This window comes from Simochromis diagramma, unplaced genomic scaffold (assembly GCF_900408965.1).
Source record: "Simochromis diagramma unplaced genomic scaffold, fSimDia1.1 OVJJ01000421.1, whole genome shotgun sequence".
Classification (NCBI taxonomy): Eukaryota; Metazoa; Chordata; class Actinopteri; order Cichliformes; family Cichlidae; genus Simochromis; species Simochromis diagramma.
The window spans coordinates 230,664-248,574 of NW_024387250.1; the positions used below are offsets into that span (position 1 = coordinate 230,664).

Sequence of the window (17,911 nt, forward strand, 5' to 3'; positions counted from 1 at the left end):
GACACCTGTCCACAGCCTCAAACAGTCAGACTCCAAACTCCGCCATGGCCAAGACCAAAGAGCTTTCGAAGGACACCAGGAAAAGTATTGTAGACCTGCACCAGACTGGGAAGAGTGAATCTACAATAGGCAAGCAGCTTGGTGTGAAAAAATCAACTGTGGGAGCAATCATCAGAAAATGGAAGACATACAAGACCACTGATAATCTCCCTCGATCTGGGGCTCCACGCAAGATCTCATCCCGTGGGGTCAAAATGATCATGAGAACGGTGAGCAAAGATGCCAGAACCACACGGGGGGACCTGGTGAATGACCTGCAGAGAGCTGGTACCAAAGTAACAAAGGTCACCATCAGTAACACACTACAACGGCAGGGAATCAAATCCCGCAGTGCCAGACGTGTTCCGCTGCTGAAGCCAGTGCATGTCCAGGCCCGTCTGAAGTTTGCCAGAGAGCACATGGATGATACAGCAGAGGATTGGGAGAATGTCATGTGGTCAGATGAAACCAAAGTAGAACTGTTTGGTATAAACTCAACTCGTCGTGTTTGGAGGAAGAAGAATACTGAGTTGCATCCCAAGAACACCATACCTACTGTGAAGCATGGGGGTGGAAACATCATGCTATGGGGCTGTTTTTCTGTCAAGGGGACAGGACGACTGATCCGTGTTAAGGACAGAATGAATGGGGCCATGTATCGTGAGATTTTGAGCCAAAACCTCCTTCCATCAGTGAGAACTTTGAAGATGAAACGAGGCTGGGTCTTCCAACATGACAATGATCCAAAACACACCGCCCGGGCAACAAAGGAGTGGCTCCGTAAGAAGCATTTGAAAGTCCTGGAGTGGCCTAGCCAGTCTCCAGACCTCAACCCCATAGAAAATCTGTGGCGGGAGTTGAAAGTCCGTGTTGCTCGGCGACAGCCCCAAAACATCACTGCTCTCGAGAAGATCTGCATGGAGGAATGGGCCAAAATACCAGCTACTGTGTGTGCAAACCTGGTAAAGACCTATAGTAAACGTTTGACCTCTGCTATTGCCAACAAAGGTTATGTTACAAAGTATTGAGTTGTATTTTTGTTATTGACCAAATACTTATTTTCCACCCTGATTTACGAATAAATTCTTTACAAATCCTACCATGTGGATTCATGGATTTTTCTTTCACATTCTGTCTCTCACAGTTGAAGTGTACCTCTGGTGCAAATTACTGACCTCTGTCATCATTTTAGGTGGGGGAACTTGCACAATTGGTGGCTGACTAAATACTTTTTTGCCCCACTGTATTTACACATTCAAGATCATTTGAGTATGTGATTTTGTTGCTCTATATGTGAATTTGCCTTTCTTTTACTTACATACCTAATGTCACATAATTACATTTTTACCATAAGAAGGCTTTTGAAAAATGTGTAAGGTGATGATTAGGTGGAGAAGAAGCTGCCTCCTGTTTCTGGTGCAGCACACAGAGATGATTACTAGACACAAACTCAGATCAGTGGATCAAAGACTCTCAGTTCTTCTTAAGTTTTTACTCTTACAGATCATTGTCAAATGAATTGAAGTCAGCTGCCACTTATCCAGACTCAATTTCACAGTAGTGCTTCTCCTTCATTGTTGATTATTATTCAACAGACCATAAAAATCTGTAACTGTATCTGTAATCTGTAACACACACACACACACACGCATGTATGTATGTATGTGTGTGTGATCTTTCATTGTTATATAGAGCACGATGACAAATAACAATTAGACCTATTCTACTGACAAACTTAAGGTATGTATTTTTGTGTGTGTAAAAGAGAGACAGAGGGGGAAAAGCGTTTTCACATGTGTGGTGGCAGAGGGGTAATGCCTCATATTATTTTGGGGAAATTAAGAGAAATAAAGCCCTTGTACCATTTGTTTTTTGGGATTTTTTTGTAGTAGTTACTGCAGCCATGTGAATGCATGTGAATTATTAAGTCAAAGAAATCTGCATGATTGTGGTAATGAGCCTTTCAAATATACAGCTAAAGGATTGTACAACCAATTAAAACGCAAAGTCAGCAAGCTGTTCAACATTGAAGATCACATAATGACTGTTGCAAAAACTGGCTGACAGCGTCATAGATGGTAAATGGTAAAATGGTAAATGGCCTGTATTTATATAGCGCTTTACTAGTCCCTAAGGACCCCAAAGCGCTTTACATATCCAGTCATCCACCCATTCACGCACACATTCACACACTGGTGATGGTAAGCTACATTGTAGCCACAGCCACCCTGGGGCGCACTGACAGAGGCGAGGCTGCCGGACACTGGCGCCACCGGGCCCTCTGACCACCACCAGTAGGCAACGGGTGAAGTGTCTTGCCCAAGGACACAACGACCGAGACTGTCCGAGCCGGTGCTCGAACCGGCAACCTTCCGATTACAAGGCGAACTCCCAACTCTTGAGCCACGATCGTCGATAGATCGTGGCCACGATAGATGCCTGCACTCAGTTCGTGAGAGAAAAGCTGAAAAAAAAAAAGCGGAAAAGAGAGTCTAACAGGCTTAGTTGTGAGCCGAATGTTAGTATTTAGCTGTACACTGTGTTCACCGCCTCCAGATAAATAAAGTTCTTCTGGTGCAAACTTATGACGGCTCTCTCCATCTCTTCACTACCATAAGTTTACCCAGACCAGAAAGCTAGTTACCAGCTATGAGCCAAAGGAGCGAAATAAAGTCTTTTAAACTTGAAGTAGACTAAGAAAAACCAGCCCTTGTGATTCCAGTTACAGGTGAAACAGGGAAACCACCACTATCCTTGTTTGCCACACAAATAACAACCCCAGAATAAACAGGCCCAATGTTTGAAATAACAAAAAAGTGTCCTTTTTACTCACCGCAACCGGCTGTGGAGCGATGCGATGGCAGCACAGCCACCGCTTCCTCCCCGGACATGGCCGGGTAACACCACATCCGGTGGCCCGGGCCGGAAAACCTCTGGCTAGCCGGGCAGAATATCCTCCGCTGGGCTGGGCAGGTAAGCGGTAGCAGCTGGGGCTGAAGATGAAGTGTGTTTAGGAGGAAATCCTGTGCGAGTAGGGAAAGAGAATCCAGTAGCAGGGGAGACCAGAAACCAGTCGCTGTAGCTGGCTCACTGTAGCCGGCTTGCTACAGCACAATGAAACTCCCTCCCCTCATGATTTAGCCACAGGTTGGCCTACCTTTCAACAGAATCAATAAAGTCCTCTTGGAGCTCCTCGGACAGGGCGAATGCTGCTGGTTCCATTATTGTAGTCAGTCCGTATTGTCACGGTTTGCGAGTCAAGCTGTGTGGAGATGAGAGAAGGACCCAGAATGCAGGAACTGGCTGAGATGTGAGTGAGCTTTATTTACAAGGTGAGGATAACAAACAAAACGGAGGATGGCGAGGACAGAACCAAGAAATAACCTGAATTGGGACAAAACAAAGCAAAACAAACCTGAAAACATACTATGCAGGGAGTTTAAAAATGTAACAATGAGGATCAGTAGGAAAACATTGAGAGTGTTATGGCCAACTGTGACTAGTCCAACAAAGGGTTAATTCAACTTGGCACTCCTTAAGTATGCGCATAGGACCCCTTCGGGGCATGCAGCTGCATTTAACTGTGCTCCTTCACGGCATGACTATAAAGCAAACATGTACAGCCCTGTCAATGAAACATGTTATGGTAAGCTGACAGAGAGGGGGCCAGTGGAAAGGATAAAAGTAGCTCTGTCTAGATGTTGATATAGTTTTTGATATTGATTAGATATTGATACTTTTTTCCTAAATGACACAAAAAAGGAGACAAATATTATTTTTTTTATAAAGTTCATTTACTATAAATTATCAGTGAGTTGTTTAACTATGTTGCTGTTTGTCTGTAATTTTGGTAGCACCATTGTGCCCATATACAGGGTCGGCCATTTATATGGATACAACGTAATAAAATGGGAATGGTTGGTGATATTAAAGTCCTGTTTGTAGCACATTAGTATATGTGAGGGGGCAAACTCCTCAAGATGGGTGGTGACCATGGTGGCCATTTAGAAGTCGGCCATCTTGGATACAACTTTTGTTTTTTCAATAGGAAGAGGGCCATGTGACACATCAGACTTATTGGTAATGTCACAAGAAAAACAATGGTGTGCTTGGTTTCAATGTAACTTTATTCTTTCATGAGTTATTTACAAGTTTCTCTTTGTTCACAGCCATTGACATGTCGAAGAGGTTAACATGTGAGGAGTGGATCGAAATTGTGTTGATATCTGGTGAACGCAGTAACCGGGTCATTGCAGCAGATTTCAATGCAAGACACCCTACGAGACCACCCATCTCCCATGCTACAGTTAGCAAACTGCTTGCTAAGTATCGTGATATTAGCTACTCGCAAATGGCACCCTTACAAACTCCAGCTACTGCAGCATCTCAAAAAGGATGACCCGGATCGGCGCACAGAATTTGTAGAATGGGCAAAACAAAAATTGGAACAGGACCCTCAGTTCACGCAGAAGATTTTGTTCAGTGATGAGGCAAACTTTTATGTGAATGGTGAAGTTAACAAACAAAACCACCGCTATTGGTCTGACACTAACCCACATTGGATGGATCCCTCCAAGACTGTTGGAACAACAAAAGTGATGGTTTGGTGTGGTAAGTAAGTAAGTAAGTAAGTAAACTTTATTTATTAAGCATGTAGAATATATATATACTGGAAGTGCTGGGTATACAAGTCTGGCCTAAGTCTTCGGTCAGAAAGACTGCAGCAGTCCAGGAGTTTAGTTCACCGTCTTTAATGAAGCTTCACAGAAGATATGCACTTATAATTGTGGCAGGTGCAGTATCGGTGACTATAAGCATGGTTGTCTGGAAACAGAAACAGGTAACACTATAATTAGCAGGCTCAAAGACAACCAAGCAACAATCAGAACACATCATCTACTCAGACACAGCAATATTTTACAATGTCCACAAGGGGTCGCCGTAAGACCAGAAGTTGGCTAAATAGCACATATCTTCCCAGTTGCTAGTACTAAGGCAAGCATGTGGCAAGCTAACAACAGCTAAACTAAACAATAAACAACAGAAAAATCCTTTAACCGCGGGATATAATCATTGGGGGAGATTCTGGCCACTGGTATTAACTTAGTGCTAGTTAATTAAATAATTAAATAAACCTACTAACGTGGTAGCAGTGTACTGAGGCATAACTTTAGCTTAAACATACACAAACAACTATAACTATTATCATACCAGTTAACCTGTCAAAGGCAATAACACTTACAGTCTCATTAACGCACACGGAATCACACAAACTGCGATACAACTGCCATGCTCTGCTGCTGCTTTTCGTCCCTCACTCTCCCTCTGCGTGATGCGCACATGATCACTGGTGCGCTCATTTGGGTGCGCTTGGTTCTTGCCTCTAGACATCCTGAGGCCGAGTCAGCAGGGAATTTGCACAGCCGCCCCCAAATTCACTAAGGGAATTTGCAGAACACAAATGTCCCTGCTGGATAATATATATACATATATATATATACACCCCTTCAGTTCTCTGGCATTTTTGGAAGAGTAATGAGTTTAGTCACGGGGCGAATGTATTTAACTCCTTTGATGTCAACCAGCCACAGGGCTCTTGGGAGCTGTGGGTCAATCACCATGACCACTTGATCTACTGTGAGATCTGGGGTACTGATGCACCACTTGTGACGAAGCTGAAGGTTAGGTAGGTAATTGCGAGTAAACTGAACCCAGAAATGGTCGGCAAGCACTTGGCTGTGTCTCCAGCGGCGGTGTCCCAGTAGGTCACTCTTGCTGTACACTGCTTGTGGTAGGGATGCATCTCTCCGCCCCATAAGCAGAAGGTTAGGAGTAATGGGATCTGGGTCCGCAATGTCTGATGTTGCATAACCAAGGGGTTTCGAGTTAAGAATACCCTCCACTTCTACGAGCATAGTCATCAGCACTTCTTCTGGGACAGCTTGGTCTTTCAGGACAACACGCAGGGAAGCTTTGACCGACTTGATTTCCCTCTCCCAGGTGCCTCCAAAATGTGGAGCAAGTGGTGGATTGAATTTGAAATCAATACTCTGTTCAGCAAGCTGTTGCTTCAAAACTGGTTCCATGGCAGCAAAATCTTCTCTGAGCTCCCTCTCTCCTCCTCTGAAGTTGGTGCCACGATCACAGAGAATCTCAAAGGGTTTTCCCCTCCTTGCCACAAAGCGCCGAAGAGCAAGCAAGAATGAACCTGTGTTCATGCTGCACAAAAGGTCTAGATGTACGCATCTGGTGGTCAGACATTTAAAGATAATACCCCACCTTTTCTCATGCCTCCGTCCTATTTTTATGGTGTAAGGACCAAAGCAGTCGACTCCAGTGGACCAGTATGGTGGTTTAGTGATGCGTAATCGTGCAGCTGGTAGGTCGGCCATCTGGGGAGTGACTGGTTTGCTGCGCCATTTACAACATTCCACACAGCTGCGTTGATGCCTCTTGATGATCTGTCGGCCGCGAAGTATCCAGTAGGTCCTCCTCATCTCTGCAAATATACGGTCAGGACCTGCATGTAACAGACGGTTATCATAGTCCTGCACTAACAGCGTTGTGACAGGGTGGTCTGGTGCAAGAACTATAGGATGGATGGTGTCCTCTTTCAGATTTTCAGCCCTCCGGAGCCGACCTCCAACTCTGATCAACCCTACAGTATGGTCTAATTCAGGTGAAAGCGACAGTAAGCGACTGTTAGGGCTGATAGGTTTACCTGACTGCAATGCAGCCAACTCTGCTGGGAAACTCTCACTTTGTGACCTTTTCAGTAGGGCAATTTCTGCCTCCCTTTGACTGGAGGCAGTCATGGGTAGAGCGGCCGCCCCGTGGAGGGCGTGATATGTGGCATGTACCAGCTCAGTCCAGGATTTGAACTGGGTCAGATCAGGTATCAGCGGGCTGCTTGTGGAAATGTTGCCGCAGAAGGTGGTGTCGCGGATCTCTTCCTCCTGCACCGAGCTCACTATGGGGTGCGTAGGCCAGCTAGCGTGAGGCTGATGGAGGAATGCTGGGCCATCTGTCCAGCGGTTTGGCTTAATTAAATCCTTTAAGGATTTCCCACGTGTGATGTCATCAGCAGGGTTCTCTTCAGAGGGAACATATCTCCAGCTCTCAGCTCCAACAAGCTCTTGAATCTCTGCTATTCGGGTTCCCACAAACACTTTATACTGCTGGGATTCAGACTGGATCCAGTGGAGGACAGTGGTCGAATCGGTCCACAGAGTAGTTGTCTGTAATGGCAGGGTTAGCTCGGTCTGCAGAACTGTGGCTAACTGTGCTCCTGCTAGGGCAGCACAAAGTTCCAGGCGAGGTATTGAAAGCTGCCTTTTGGGTGCCACGCGAGATCGGGCCATCACAAATGCCACTTTAACTTCATTGCTGTCAGCCTCTACTCTCAGGTATGCAACCGCACCATAGGCTCTCTCTGAGGCATCACAGAAGATGTGTAGGTTCACAGGGCTCCCAGCCGAGATACCAGGAGTGTAACACCTTGGCAAGCTGAGGTTTGGCAGGTATGGCAGCTCACTTTCCCATGCTAACCACACGGACAGGAGCTCGTCAGCAATCGGCTCATCCCAACCCCTCTCCTTCTTCCAGAGTGCCTGAACTAGAACCTTGGCTCGTGTTGTAAAGGGTATGATATAACCTAATGGGTCATATTGGCTTGCCAGTACTCTGTAAACATATCTCAGGGTTGGTGCAGTACGTGGAATGGCACGGTGCTTGTATCCCAATGTGTCAGAGCTGCAGCGCCACAGCAGACCAAGGGAAGACTCTTCTGGATCAGTCTTGCTAGTGGTTAGCCATAACTCACACTCAGTTGATTTGGCTTCAGTTGGTAGGTGAGAGATAACCTCAGGTGCGTTGCTAGCCCACTGCCTTATCTCAAATCCTCCACTGGCAAGGAGGGCTCTCATCTTGTCTATCAGGTATTTTGCCTGCGTCTGAGACTGTAGAGACTGTAAGCAGTTATCCACATAGAATGCATGGAGCACAGAGTGCAGTACTTCTCCATTGTCTTTGCTGTGATCCTTTACATGGCGCTGCAGGGCATATGTAGCACAGCATGGGCTACATGTGGTCCCGAAAGGAAGGACACGCCACTCGTACACGTCTGGGCTGCGCTCCCTCTCCCCATCTCGCCACAAGAAGCGTAGAAGTGGCTGGTCCTCAGGCAGAAGACGCACTTGATGGAACATGCCACGAATATCCCCACTGATAGCTACAGCATACTCTCTAAATCTCAACAGCACGCCAAGCAGTGTTGACCCAAGAACCGGGCCTGGAAGCAGGTTCTTGTTAAGTGAAGCTTGCCTGTAGTTAAAGGAGCAGTTGAAGACGATTCTGGGCTTGTTGTTGTGGTACACCATGTGGTGCGGGATAAACCATGATTCCGCAGAGCTGCTCACCTCATTCATGCTGATCTTTACTACATAACCAGCTTTCTCCAACTTGTGGATTTCCTCATTGTAGACAGCAGCTTGATCTGGACTGTTACACAAACGTCGCTCTGTCGCTCTGAGGAGTGCCATCACAGCTGTGGGAGGTGCCCGAAGAACAGGTGCATTCTTTCTTCGCAGCAGTGGAGTAGCATAGCGAGCCACTCCATCGACGGTGACCCGGACAGTCCCTTGCTCCAGTCGTTCTATGGCTGCTTTATCTTCGCCTGATCGCGTCACCTCCTTGTTGGTGTGGAAGGGTAGGGTGTCCAGCTGCCAGAGTCTCTGGACGTGTTGATGCAGCTCATCTGAGGAGGAGAGAGTGGACAAATGCAGACAGCTTCTCTCATCTGTTGATTGCTGCAAAAAGCTTGCTGGTCCCTGAATCGCCCACCCCAGCATTGTGCACACAGCCACTGGGCCACCAACTGGACCGGTACGCACAGGCTGGGTAGGTATTATCAGGTGAGGGTTATCAGAACCGATAAGTAGCAGGGGCTGGACTTTGTCAAAAGACTGCAGGGATAAGCCTCTCAAGTGTTTGTATCGTTGTGTCAGGAGGTCAGCGGCACGTGATTGCTCTGCCAGAGTTACTTCGGCGGCTGTAAAAGCCTGGTGAATGTCGTATTTCACTCCCTGGTTTGTCATACCTGACACCTGAAAGGATACAGTGGCTCCCTTCAGCTGTACGATTTCTTGTCGAATCGTCCTGAGGGACAGAATCTCTTCTGTTCCAACAAGGCCAAGGTGATGGATGGCAGCAGGTAGTATGATTGTTCTTTCAGAGCCATCATCCAGGACAGCATATGTGTCCAGTGTTTTCTCCCCATTATGCAACCGCACAGGGACAACCTTTAGCATTACTCGCCCAGAATGGCTGACTTGGTCCAAGAAAACCATGTTAGAGGACGTATTCACGGTCAGGATGCTCTCAGCAGTAGCAACTTCATGTAGTATGTGCAGATGTTGTTCTCCACATGTTGCACAGGGCTTCTTCAGAGTGCAGTTTACTGGGGAATGTCCTCTCCCACATTTCCAACATCGTTTTTTCTCTTTTATCCAGGTAGCTCTGGCAGTACAGGTTAGCGTGGCAAAGTCAGCACAGGCATTGAGGTAGTGCTCCTGGTTATTACAATAAGTACAGAAGGGCTTGAAACGGTCCCTCTTCTTCAGGTGTGGTACAGTGGCAGGGCTCGGAGAAGGATTAGCGGGCTTCGATCCCTGCTGAACCCCAAGCAGAATAGTAGCAGGTTTGACCCTCTGTTGTCTCCCTGCTTTCCGGTCCTTGAACTCAGTATGTGCTGGTATAGCTGGGAAGGGGCTTGTGATTTGGCGAGACACCTGCAATGTCTGGGCCTTCCTTTCCAGCCACTCCGCTAGATCAGGGAGAGTGTATGTACGATCACTGCCACTTTGGATAATTCCTCGATTAAAGCAATGTTCAGCAAATGCATCTCGATAGTTAGTGGGGAGTTTGGTGAGTAGGGTGTCCACATGAGACCCACACTTCAACTCTGACGATGAGGGGCCCTCCATGGTGCTGAGCATTCCCACCAGAGTTCCAACTGCGGTAGCAAAGTCCTCAAATGCTTGATAATCTCCAGCCCTGACTGGTGGGGAATTCAGAATGGCCTTCAGTTCCCCCTGCACTAGCTGCCTTGGCTGTCCGTACCTCTGCGTGAGCGCTTGCATGGCACTTGTGTATGGGGTCTGACTGTTGACATACCTCTTTGCCACTTGAAGTGCCGAGGGGAATGTGAGATGGTCAAGCAGGATCTGATACTTATAGTCTTCACTTAAATGCTTGTGCAGACCAAGTAAGCTGTCTAGACCCTTTTTGAGCATAAGAAAATCACTCTCTCTCCCTGAGCTGAATACAGTCAGTTTGGGTTTAGGAATGCCAAATGATGAAGCAATCGCCATCTCCATCATACTCGGCTGATGTGAACTATCTACTGGGTGAGGTGTTGGATAATAGTGCTGACCACGGGGTCTTCTAGCATGATGCACAGGTGGATATGGCAGTGGAGCGGACTGCCAGGCCCTGGGGAGTGCATCATACTGCTGCTCTGGCGGGACATGCTCAGGCTGTAACGGTGTGGTAGAGGGCACTGGCGGGGGCACATGTGGTTCTGGCTGCGGTGTGATAGGGACACTGGCTGAGGCATCATTAGAGAAGCAGGAGGTAGTGAGAAGGGCAATGCAGGCTGTGTTAAGCCACGGCGGCGAGCAGGCTGAAGGAGCCGTGGATGCGGGGGCTGGTACCGACATCGCTTCTGAAGCAGGTTTTGGGTTTGATGCAGCAGTGTCAACCTGCACTTGAGGAGCAGGGGCTTGTGTTGGAGCGTGCAGAACCTCGTGCTGGATGTTAGGTGCAGCTCTTGGACTGGGGGGGCCGAACAGGGTAACCCAGTTCTAAATGGGGGATGCTACTGTAATGTGGCTGAAATGCTGCATAGCGGTATGAAGGGTGAGGCAGATGTGCACTCTGTGGATACGAAGTCAATCTGACCCTGTCCATTTCCACTTCAAGTTCTTTCATCTGCTGGCTTATCGTTTGCCAACGTGCTTCCAGCCCCTGCCATCTTTCCCCTGCACTTGCCGTACCATAATGACCAGCTGCAGGGTAGTTAGGGGAACTCCCAGGGCTGAGTGGTGCTGCGTAAGTTGATGTCAGTGGTGATGCTGGTCTTACTGTGGTACTATAAAGACGGTGGGCTGGGTAGGTGAGTTCAAAGTCCTCCAGATGTCCGGGAATGCGTCGCACCCTGCTGGGACGGGGACTCAGTGCAGGCTGGTTGTCGTTGAACTCTCTGGGTGTAGCCATAGCGCAGCTTGTATACTCCGGCTCGAAGGACCACTTGTAGAATATATATATACTGGAAGTGCTGGGTATACAAGTCTGGCCTAAGTCTTCGGTCAGAAAGACTGCAGCAGTCCAGGAGTTTAGTTCACCGTCTTTAATGAAGCTTCACAGAAGATATGCACTTATAATTGGGGCAGGTGCAGTATCGGTGACTATAAGCATGGTTGTCTGGAAACAGAAACAGGTAACACTATAATTAGCAGGCTCAAAGACAACCAAGCAACAATCAGAACACATCATCTACTCAGACACAGCAATATTTTACAATGTCCACAAGGGGTCGCCGTAAGACCAGAAGTTGGCTAAATAGCACATATCTTCCCAGTTGCTAGTACTAAGGCAAGCATGTGGCAAGCTAACAACAGCTAAACTAAACAATAAACAACAGAAAAATCCTTTAACCGCGGGATATAATCATTGGGGGAGATTCTGGCCACTGGTATTAACTTAGTGCTTATTAATTAAATAATTAAATAAACCTACTAACGTGGTAGCAGTGTACTGAGGCATAACTTTAGCTTAAACATACACAAACAACTATAACTATTATCATACCAGTTAACCTGTCAAAGGCAATAACACTTACAGTCTCATTAACGCACACGGAATCACACAAACTGCGATACAACTGCCATGCTCTGCTGCTGCTTTTCGTCCCTCACTCTCCCTCTGCGTGATGCGCACATGATCACTGGTGCGCTCATTTGGGTGCGCTTGGTTCTTGCCTCTAGACATCCTGAGGCCGAGTCAGCAGGGAATTTGCACAAGTACTACTAATCCAAAATACTCAAAGCTTCATAGAACTGACAACTAACAGTGTCTCGAAAATAATTTAATAAATAAACAAATAATATGGATGCATGACTTTTAACTTGTCTATTTTTTAGGCTGAACACTGCTGCTAATGTCACTTAGGTAAATGGTTTCAGGCTCTCCCCTCCTGAGTTTGACAAACGTTCAGGATCAGAAAATGTGTGACTCACAGGTGCTGTAGCGTATGGCCACAGCTTCACTCTGAGCTCCATCTCCATAGAGTGCAGACAGTGATATCTCATACTCCTTAAGACACAGGACAACAGTTTATTGAGATATTGTATTTTTTTTACTTCATAATATGTACTCCAACAATCCAATAGTTCTTCCCCACCTGTCTCAGGTCGCCTCCACTTAGTGAGGTAAGAAACATCATCATCAGCTGCAGCTTCCCAGCGCACTGTCATGTCCCTGTCTGAGTAATTAGTTACCCTAAGGTCAGAAGGAGGAGGCACCTTCACTAGAAGATTCGTGCAAATTTGATATATTTGACTTCTCTGTTTTTTTTTCTCTCTGAATTATTTTTGAAAAGGAAAAATAATAATTTGAATGTGAGGCAAAACATGTATGGTGCTCGGTAAAGATGACACACCGACCCACTTCTTTTTTTGTTTTGTTTTTTGTTTGAGAAAGTTTGTTTTCATATTAAAGCAGTGTCAGTGACGTCATTCTACCCGACTACCACAGGTAAAGAAAAGCCTGAATCTATAGATCTTTTTCTTTTCTTTTTGTCTAAAACACAAGAGATAAAAAAGGCAAAAAAGCCAGGGAAACATAGGAAATAATGTTTTGTCAGGCAATGACTTGTTGGCAGAAGAAGAGTGGTCCTTGGTAGCCATGACAACAAGGAGGTGTGTTTGTTGCTGGCAGGTAAAAGAAAAAAACCAAAGCAAAGAAAAAAAAGTCAGGGGAAGCCCAGGCTACGAGGGGTCATCCCTTGGAATTTTCAGTCCAAGATCACCCGCCTGGACCTCCCCCTAGCAGGTGAACATACAGAGGCAGGTGAGCCGAGGGCTCGAACCCGGGCCTGTATGTTACTAACCTGCTAGCCTGCCACATGTTGCCACATGACGGGCGAAGAGAATGGGGCAAATTGTTCTATTTAAAGAGCACTACGCGCACATCGTGCATCAGCCTTTTCCATTAGCTGGAGACCACACATTTTTACACTCAAAAATAGCGGCGGGGCCTCAGTCTGTCTGTGGGGCATCGGGTATACCGGGCATTTGCCCGGTGGGCCGATGCTAATTTTGCCTTTTAAATGGCCCAATGTTTTGTTGTTGTCTTTTTTTCCTAACTGTGTAAACAGTGAAAGGTGGCGGATTGGACAGATGCTGGCAGACGTGTAAAAATAACTCAGTTGTTTGGTAGTGGCTATGGTGGAGCTTTCACACATTCAGTAAAATTAGCAAGTGGTGGAGGCCAGCAGGTGGATGGGGGAAAGGACTGGAGGTGGAGAGACCCAAGGCGGCCGCCAGTCCGACTGTCAGGTGAAATGAGCTTCAGGTAAGAAGTTATGACCTGCAGTCTATCTGGGTCAAACCAAGTTTAGGTGGAGTTTATTTTCCTTGTGCTAACTTTTTACAGTCAGTTACAATAACTCGTACTGTGTACTAGCTAGCATGATGGAGTTTCTGTACAGTTGGGTGGGTGCTATGATGTTACTGGTGAACTTTATTTTATTCACATGGTTAGTTAGTAGAGTTGCCAACCGTGCCATAAAAAACGGAATCCTCTGGTATTCAGAGTTAATATTATGCGTTTTGTATTGAGCTGAAAATAAAAGCGATTTGTCCCGTACTTCAGCTACAATAAAAAAAGACACAAAGCTGGAGTTATTCTGTGTCTTTGCTGCACAGCTGCCTCTTCTTCTCTCACTCTCCCCCCTCCCTCTCCTGCTGCTACTTCAATCATGAAACTGATCAATGATCAGCTGATCGGCGTTTCTGCCACAAGTCCCGTCTCTCTTGCTTGTTTATCTCCCGCTTTGCGCCAGAAAGAGGAAACTAGCAGAGGTCGTGTTAAACAGCAGAAGCGCCTTTAAACTTGATAAGCTGTTGTTAGAATTGATTTAATTCGGTGCAGTTACTTTTTCATATAGGACCAAGTATGTTTGGATAGCTTTTTCCCCTTGAAAACTGCCGTTTAATATGAGACATTCTTGTCTCATATTAAAATTTATTGATCTGAAAAGTGTAAGTGTGACAAATATGGAATAAGATACGAAATCAGAAAGGAGGCAAATATTTTTTCACAGCGCTATAGTCTGTAAATGATCTTTTGGCTATAGTAGATCTTTGACTTGTTCCTTTTTTAATTGCTTGTTTAAAATAGTTTTCTCTAGGTTAAGGCGTACGGTCCAGGCCTACAGAGCAGTGGTCTGGCTGTTGGAAAACCCAGTGAACTCACAGTTGATGCCAAGCAAGGAGGAAAAGCTCTGAAAATTATAGCCCAGGTATATCTGGCTTTGTATATGATCACAAATAAGTTAAATATATTGTATGTACCGTATTTTTCGGACTATGAGTCGCACTTAAAATCCTTTAATTATCTCAAAAATCGACAGTGCGCCTTATGTATGAATTCTGGTTGTGCTTACTGACCTTGAACCGATTTTATGTAATACATGGCGCTTAAAAATCTGTCAAAAAATGTTTTAGTACGACTTTGGTAAGCTACGAAGTCGCACCGCTTGATGGATTGTCGGAGCATTACGGCTACGTAGTCAGGAGCCTGGCGGAGTGATACGTACTGTGCTGCAACATAATATTACTGTATTGTGTGTGGATAATGACCCCAAAATGCCACCTGTTAAGAGACATGCTGACGAAGCGGATTTCAAACTCAAGGCTGTCAGTCACGCAGTAGAACATGAGAATAGAGCAGCTGCGAGAGATTTCAACATGAATGAATCAATGGTACGGAAGTGGAGGAAGCAAGAAGAAAGAGTTGAGTAAAGTTTGACTTATCTGGCTGTTTTGTTTCGCTTAATGCGTTTTATAGTCCAGTGCGCCTCATGTATGAAACCAGACCTGTTCATCGACAGTGCGCCTTATAAACTGGTGCGCCTTATGGTCCGAAAAATACGGTGTGTTAAATCTGATTGAACTATAATCCCTTGTCTTCTGCACAGGATGGTGAAGTCAATTCTGTGGATGTCCAGGTTAAGGATAATAGCAACAGCACATACACCTGCACCTGCACCCCACGTAAGCCTGTGAAGCACACTGTGATGGTCTCCTGGGGAGACGCTAACATCCCTGAGAGTCCATTCAGGGTGAGTATGCACTCACACACACTCTCACTTTCACTCTGGCATGCAAGGTTTGCCTTTTCTTCTCACTGTAAAGTCTCTTGAGTTTTGGTGTTTGTGCCCACAGATGAATGTCGGAGCAGGCTGTCATCCAAACAAGGTGAAGGTCTCTGACCTTGGAGTGGCAAAGACGGGCCTGAAAGCCTTCCAGCCAACATACTTCACTGAAGGCGGGCTCTGCTGCAGATATTCCACTGGACATAGGAGAGCGTGACCTCAGCCAGCTGACAGCCCCTCTTACAACACCCTCAGGCCCAGAGGAGCCCTGCCTGCTGAAGATGCTGCGTAACGCTCACATTGGTGAGTGTCCATCTGATAAGTGAGAAGTTTGCTAAACAATGAGACTCATCAGAATCCAAATACTTTATTAACCCCTAAGTAAAAGACAGAGGGGGAAAGTAATAAAAGTTAAAGCGTGGAGAAAGAAGCAGGAGCAACTGAAACGGGCTGCATGCACACACGAGAATAAGCGTTGTTAACATCTGTTTTGTCTGTCTTAGGAATCTCGTTTGTTCCCAGGAGATTGGTGAGCACCTTGTTAACATCAAGAAGAACGGCCGTCATGTTCCCAGCAGCCCAATTGCTGTTATGATCGAGCAGTCAGGGATTGGTGACGTGTGCGTGTGAGTGGACCGTGGCTGACCAAAGCCAGGACTTTTCAGCCTTGAGAGTTCATCATTGATGTAGGTATATGCTCAGTGAAAGCATAGATACTGTGATATTTTTCTTTTTAAACATTCAAATAGAATATTTGTCAGTCTCATCTTGTTATATTAGGCTTCATCTGCTTGAGCCTTTCCACTGAAGGACCCAGTTAAGTGGGCATTAACACTGAGGACCAGGAGGATGGCTGGTGACACGATGTGTTGCTCTTTGAGGTCTTTTAGCCTGTTTCACTTTGTCACACAGGTTCTATTTAACTGATTTCTTGATTCACAAGTCTGCAATTAATCAGGCCTGAGTGTGTTTAGTAACACTGAACTGAGGTTTCCAAAATTGGTTAATCACAGTTAACCCTTGATTTAACAAGAGGGGCAATTTGTTTTTACACAGGACCAGGGAGGTTTGGATAATCTTTCTCCCTAATCTATGAAATCATCATTTAAAAACTGCATTTTGTATTAACTTGTCTTATCTGTGTCTAATATTAAAATGAGTTTGATGATCGGAAACATGTAAGTGTGATAAATATGCAAAACACTAGGAAATCAGGAAGGGGGCAAACACCTTTTCACATCACTGTAGACGTGATTACAGAATACCTTTTACATCCTGGATTACAATAGGATATCCATCAACGGCAGATACTGGTCTCCATGACACACAGATACTGGAGTGGTCTGACCTGACCACACTCGCACTGCTTACCCACAAAGTGTGTAGAGAGACAGAAAAAAGCCAGAAAACAAACAAAGCCATGTAGGACATGTGATACTGGAGGACATGAGCACTGGGAGGTACCCAGCTGATCACCATGCTGACGGCAGTCTCATCAGAAACCGTGAGGCTGGTCGGGCCTCCACCAGACACTGCAGCAACATCATAGAAGAGATAAAGTACCACAGCTAACGACACTTAACATTCACTTTGTTCCTTTATAGGAGGAAAGTGCAAAGTGTTTTTTAGACAATAAATGTAAAGTATAACAGAGAATGTGATTTGATACTTTTACCCTCACTACATTTATTTCATAGCTCAGAGTTCTAGTTACTCAAAGATGAGAATTTAGATGTGAAATTTAAACTTTAAGTGACTAGTACTTTGGGAACGGCCATCAATTACACAATGAAGTTCATTTACATACAGGTTATTGTATTAGTAATGCTATATTATACATAGAGACAGAATATGACACGAAGGGCTACTGACCACAGAAAAGTAAAAGGTAACTGGGCCTATAGACTAACGGGAGAGAAACACGCTTTCTGTGATTCTATTTGTGTTTTTGTGCTAATCTTGGATATCTTAGGTTGTCTCATTACTGTCATATATGTCCTATCATTAAAACACTGGCTTCTAACAACTAACAGTGTCTCGAAAATAATTTAATAAATAAACAAATAATATAATAAAAAAAATAAAAAAGGATGCATGACTCAAATGCGTGACTTTTAACTTGTCTATTTTTTAGGCTGAACACTGCTGCTAATGTGACTTAGGTAAATGGTTTCAGGCTCTCCCCTCCTGAGTTTGACAAACGTTCAGGATCAGAAAATGTGTGACTCACAGGTGCTGTAGCGTATGGCCACAGCTTCACTCTGAGCTCCATCTCCATAGAGTGCAGACAGTGATATCTCATACTCCTTAAGACACAGGACAACAGTTTATTGAGATATTGTATTTTTTTTACTTCATAATATGTACTCCAACAATCCAATAGTTCTTCCCCACCTGTCTCAGGTCGCCTCCACTTAGTGAGGTAAGAAACATCAT

The 17,911-nt window shown here is 45.5% G+C and overlaps 2 long non-coding RNA genes across 2 annotated transcripts; both read left to right on the forward strand.

The window, feature by feature from the left end:
- The first annotated feature begins 1,913 nt into the window (after positions 1–1,913).
- LOC120714709 lies at positions 1,914–4,790 on the forward strand. The gene is made up of 4 exons (XR_005691489.1): positions 1,914–1,924; positions 3,478–3,486; positions 3,519–3,521; positions 4,690–4,790. It is a non-coding gene; the product is annotated as an uncharacterized LOC120714709 (long non-coding RNA).
- Positions 4,791–13,339: 8,549 nt separating this feature from the next.
- Positions 13,340–16,887, forward strand: LOC120714708. The gene is made up of 5 exons (XR_005691488.1): positions 13,340–13,671; positions 14,500–14,620; positions 15,299–15,442; positions 15,546–15,778; positions 15,979–16,887. It is a non-coding gene; the product is annotated as an uncharacterized LOC120714708 (long non-coding RNA).
- The last annotated feature ends 1,024 nt before the right edge of the window (positions 16,888–17,911 follow it).